Consider the following 6,003-nt stretch of genomic DNA (forward strand, 5'->3'; position numbering starts at 1 on the left):
AATGATTGTGGTGGATTCCAAGATAATGGTTATGATGGGAAAAATGAAGAGGTGCAATCCGTGAACAATTATTAAGGCCAAAGTGGTAATTTTTCCAACCAACAACAATGGAGACCCCAAGGCAATTGGGGCAATCAATAACAACAAGGAAATGGTAATTGGGGGAACAACAACCAAAATTCCAATTGGGGCAATTAGAACAATAATCAAAACAATCAGGGTAATTGGAATGGCAACAACAACAACTGGGGTGGTAACAATAATCAGGGAGGTTGGAACAACGACAATCAAGAAAATCGGGGGCAAGGCTTTCAAAGGCCCCCAATGTATCAACAACCGAACAACCCATCCCCATTTCCATCCCAAGGTACTAGTTCTTCCAACAATGATATAGGGAGAATTGAAATGATGTTTGAACAGATGATGAAAAAGAATGCAGGCTCTGCTGCTCATCTGTCTTCCCACAATACTTCAATTAGAAATTTGGAGGTTTAATTAGGCCAAATCTCACAGTCCTTAAATACTCTCCCTAAGGGGGCTCTACCAAGTGATATGTTAGTTAACCCGAAGGGTGGGAACAATCATGTTACGGCGGTAACTACAAGAAGTGGACGAGGCAGTGATGTGAATGCTTCCAAACAAAAGCAAGTTTTGAGTGATGAAGTTGAGTTGCAAGAAAATAAAGTTCCTTTGGTGGTTGAAAATGTGACTGATGAGAATATGAATGAAGAAGTGAGGATTGACATTCAAGATGCAGAGGTGGAAACTTAGAATGATGTGAACCCGTCTATGGAACACGTAATAGACATGCCGGAGCCGATTGGGTCTAAAGCTAAGGCTCCTTTGCCAAGGCCACCTCCACCTTATCCTCAAAAGCTCGCGAAGCAGAAAAATGAGAATCAATTTAAAAGGTTTATTGATATGATGAAGAGCTTATCCATTAATATGCCTTTGGTGGAGGCTCTTGAACAAATGTCGGGCTACGCTAAATTCATGAAGGACTTGGTGACAAAGAAAAGATCCATGGATTGTGAAACTATCAAGATGACCCACCAAGTTAGTGCATTCAATGGCCCCGAAGCTAGAAGATCCCAGTGCTTTCACCATTCCTTGTACCATTAGATGTGCGGACTTTGCTAAGGCTCTATGTGATTTGGGGGCAAGTATCAACTTGATGCCCTACTCAGTTTTCAACACTTTGGGTATTGGGCAACCAAGACCGACTTCCATGAGATTGCAAATGGCGTATAGAACTATGAAGAGACCATTGGGTATTATTGATGATGTCCTTGTGTTGGACAAATTTATCTTTCCAACTGATTTTATGATCTTGTACTGTGAGGTAGCTTATGAAGTTCCAATTATATTCGGAATACCTTTACTTGCTACTAGGTAGGCCTTAGTAGATGTGGAAGTAGGGGAACTCACCTTCCGGGTGGGTGATGAGAAAGTGGTCTTTCATGTGTGCAAGTCAATGAAGCAACCCAACAGTTCTGAGGTGTGCTCTTTTGTGGACCTTGTCATGGCAGTGATAGTTGGTGATACAAGTGAAATGATCAATGTGGATCTAGAGGTCGTATTGTTGAATCTTGATGTAAATGATGATGAAGGCCGAGTGGAGTGTGTGAATGCTTTACATTGGATGGGCTCTTACTCGTATGAGCCTAGGAAACTATCTTTGGATCTTGAGAATAGGAAGACTCCACCAACAAAACTTTCAATTGAGGAACCTCTGGTGTTGGAGTTGAAGTCGCTGCCTCCACACCTCAAGTATAAGTTCTTAGGCCCTAATTCTACTTTGACAGTTATTCTTTCCTCTTGTCTTACTAACATGCAGGTTGATGCCATATTGGCGGTGCTCCAAAAGCGGAAGAAGGCAATTGGATGGACTTTAGCTAATATTCGGGGGATAAGCCCTGCATTCTATATGCACAAGATTATTCTGCAAGATGATGTAAAGCCCTCTTTTGAACATCAAAGGAGGTTGAACAAGGCAATACAAGAAGTTGTGAAAAAGGAGGTGATCAAGTGGTTGGATGTCGGGGTTATGTACCCCATCTCTAATAGCTCTTGGAATTCACCGGTGCAATGTGTATCGAAAAAGGGTGGCATGACTATGGTTGCAAATTTGCAAAATGAGTTGATTCCTACCACGATCGTCACCGGTTGGAGGGTATGCATGGACTACTGCAAGTTGAATAAAGTGACCCACAAGGATCACTTTCCTTTGCCTTTCCTTGATCAGATGTTAGATTGACTTGCTGGGTGTGTCTTCTACTATTTCTTGGATGGGTATTCTGGTTACAACCAAATTTTGATTGCTCTGGAAGATCAGGAGAAGACCATATTCACTTGTCCATATGGCACTTTAGCTTTTTCTAGGATGCCTTTTGGGTTGTGAAATGCACCGGCTATATTTCAGTGGTGTATGATGGCCATTTTCACCGATATGGTGGAAGATATTTTGGAGGTGTTCATGGACGACTTTAGTGTTGTGGGTGATTCATTTGAGGAATGCTTGAAAAATCTTGATAGAGTGTTGGCCTGTTGTGAAGAAACCAATCTTGTTCTTAATTGGGAGAAATGCCACTTCATGGTTGAGGAGGGCATAGTTCTTGGGCATAAAATTTCAAATCATGGTATAGAGGTGGACAAAGCAAAAATTGATGTGATTTCAAGGCTCCCTCCCTACCTCTGTCAAGAGAGTTAGAAGTTTTCTTGGGCATGCTGGGTTCTACTGGAGATTTATCAAAGACTTTTCAAAGGTAGTGAATCCCTTATGCAAGTTATTGGAAAAAGATACCAAGTTTGTGTTCGATGAGAGATGTATGCAAGACTTTAAACTTCTCAAGCACAAGTTGACCGCCACTCCTATTATTACCGCACCTAATTGGAGTTTCCCCTTTGAGCTCGTGTGTGATGCGAGCGATGTTGCGGTGGAGGTGGTTTTGGGTCAAAGAGCGAACAAAATGTTTCATCTAGTGTACTATGCGAGCAAGACAATGAATGATGCTCAAGTGAACTATACGGTGACCGAGAAAGAACTTTTGGCTATTATGTTTACAATGGAGAAATTTTGGTCGTATCTTATGGGTGCCAAGATCATAGTCTATACCGATCATGCCACACTCCAGTACTTGATGATGAAGAAGGATTCCAAAGATAGACTGATGCGATGGGTCTTGTTACTTCAAGAGTTTGATTTGGAGATTGTGGACCGGAAGGGTAGTAAAAACCAAATGGCGGACCACTTGTCCCACTTGGAGGAGGAGGGGAGGCCTCGTGATGGCCTAGAGATCAATGATTCATTTCTCGACAAACAACTCCTTTCGGAGTCGGTGAATGGTATGCCATGGTTTGCGGACGTTGCTAATTTCTTTGTGACTGGTATAATCCCGTGTGAGCTCTCTTCTAACCAAAGGAACAAACTCAAACAGGATAGTTTGGATTTCTATTGGGATGACCCATACTTGTTCAAGATTTGCACGGATGGTGTGATCCGAAGTTGTGTCCCGGAGGAAGAGCAATTGAGTATCTTGGAGGCTTGTCATTCCTCTCCCTATGGTGGCCATCATGGCAGGACAAGGATGGCTTCCAAAGTTCTTAATTGTGGGTTTTATTGGCCAACTTTGTACAAAGATGCAAGTGAACTTGTAAAGAGGTGTGACAAATGTCAAAGAGCGGGTAGAATTTCGAAGAAAGATGAGATGCCTCTCAATACCATTCTTGAAGTTGACATTTTTGATGTATGGGCATTGATTTTATGGGTCCGTTTGTTAGCTCGTATGGGAATACATACATTCTTGTGGCAGTTGACTATGTTTCAAAGTGGGTTGAAGCCGTGGCTCTACCCAACAATGAGGCCCAGAGTGTTGTTACGTTTCTCAAAAAGAGAATTTTTGCAAGGTTTGGCACTCCTCGTGCAATCATAAGTGATGGGGGGGGTCTCATTTTCGTAATAGAGTTTTTGACACTTTTCTTGCAAAGTATGGTGTCAACCACAAAGTCTCTACTCCTTATCATCCTCAAGCGAGTGGCCAAGTTGAAGTCTCAAAAAGGGAAATCAAGAGTATATTGTCAAAGACGGTTAATACAAATATGACCGATTGGTCAAACAAGTTGGATGATGCTCTATTGGATTATAGGACTGCTTACAAGACTCCGATTTACATGTCTCTATATCGGTCTGTGTTTGGGAAATCTTTCCATCTACCGGTTTAGTTAGAGCACAAAACCATGTGGGGTTTGAGGAAGCTGAATCTTGAATGGGATGTGGCAGCAAATCTTTGTGTGGAGCAACTTAATGAACTTGATGAATTCCGATTCCATGCCTACTCTAGTTCGTCCTTGTACAAGGACAAGATGAAGTACCTTCATGATAAATATGCTCGTGGCAAGGAGTTCAAAGTGGGTGATTTGGTTCTCTTGTTCAACTCTCGGTTCCATCTATTTCCGGGAAAGCTTAAGTCAAAATGGAGTGGACCTTTTGAAGTGATATTTGTGACTCCGTTTAGTGCACTTGACTTGAAGAACAAAAATGGTGAGGTTTCTAGAGTGAATGGGAACAGGGTCAAGCACTACCTGGACAAGATTGATGACAACCACGTGGTAACACTTCTTCATCTAAAGTGATTTGATGGTAACCTGCGTCGTGCCGTGACGTTAAATCAGGCGCTTCTTGGGAGGCAACCCATATGTCTTTCTCTTTGTTTTTTATTTTCTTTGTAGTGTAGGATTTATTTTTGGACTGACTGGTTGTGAGATGCCATAGGATTGTGTTGATGCAGTGCAGGACCATGTTGAAAAATGATCACTCTCTGAAGTTTGCAATGCGGACTGCACTTCATTTTGTGCGGACACAAAGGCCTTTGTGAGGGGGCAAGATATCAATGTGGACCGCAGAGTGATTTGTCAAAAGTGAGGAGTCTCTGAAGTTCTCCACTGCGGCCACATTGCATTTTGTGCGGTCCGCGATGGACCACTGCGGCCGCACTGGATTTCTTGCTATCCGCAGTGGCAAATTTCCTAGTGCTTCATGGTTTTTAGCACCGCGGACCACGGTGCTATTTTGTGTGGTCCGCAGTGGGTAGGTGAGATGGGGCCTAAGACCTTTTTCTATAAATAAGACCTGAGGGCCTCAGTTTAAACTTTTCGATCTTTTACTCTCAGAAGCTTAAAAAGTACTGTTCATCCTTCTAATTGCACGAAATTAACTACTAAAGCTCATTAATCATTAGTGCATTTCATTTCTGGTAACTTTAATTCTTTCTCAATTGTGTAATTTTGTTATTTTCTTTGAATTTTATTAGTTTTTTCTTGCTTTCCTTCTCATTTTTCTTTCAATCCTGTAACATAGTTTAGTTAAATCATATTTTAATTAGGACTAATTAGTTAAAACACTGAGGCAACACCTAGGGAATCATTAATAGGTGAAAATTTGGACTAAAAATGTGAAAAAATTGAACGCTAGGTTGGTGTTACTATTAGGCACTCACCGCGGACTGTGGTAGATTTTGTGCGGTCCATGGTGCCTCTGTGCGGTCCGCAATACTATTCTATGCGGACTGCAGTGGTAAATGTTCTAAAAGCTGACAAGTGAGGACTGCAGCCGCAATGGATTTTGTGTGGTCCGCGGTGCCTCAATGCAGACCACAATGCATTTTGTGCGGTCCACGGTGCATAGACGCAGAGAGTGGGTAGTCTAAACCCCACCTCAGTGCGGACACTAATGCATTTTGTCCGGTCCGCGGTAGCCTCTTTGCGGCTGCACTTCATTTTGTGCGGTCCGCATTCTGCAAATTTTGACTGGCTGCAATAATTTTTCTTGCAATTCTGAATTTCATTAATTCTACTGATACTAACAAGGCAAAACAGAATGTTGTTTGCAGACAATGGTTCGATCACGAGGCAGTGGTAGAAAAAAACAGGGCAAAGGAGAGTCCTCCCGAGGTAGAGGAAAGGGTATGATCAAATTGACCCCGTAAGCCCGGCAAAACATAAAAA

This window comes from Nicotiana tabacum, chromosome 22 (genome assembly GCF_000715075.1).
Source record: "Nicotiana tabacum cultivar K326 chromosome 22, ASM71507v2, whole genome shotgun sequence".
Lineage (NCBI taxonomy): Eukaryota > Viridiplantae > Streptophyta > Magnoliopsida > Solanales > Solanaceae > Nicotiana > Nicotiana tabacum.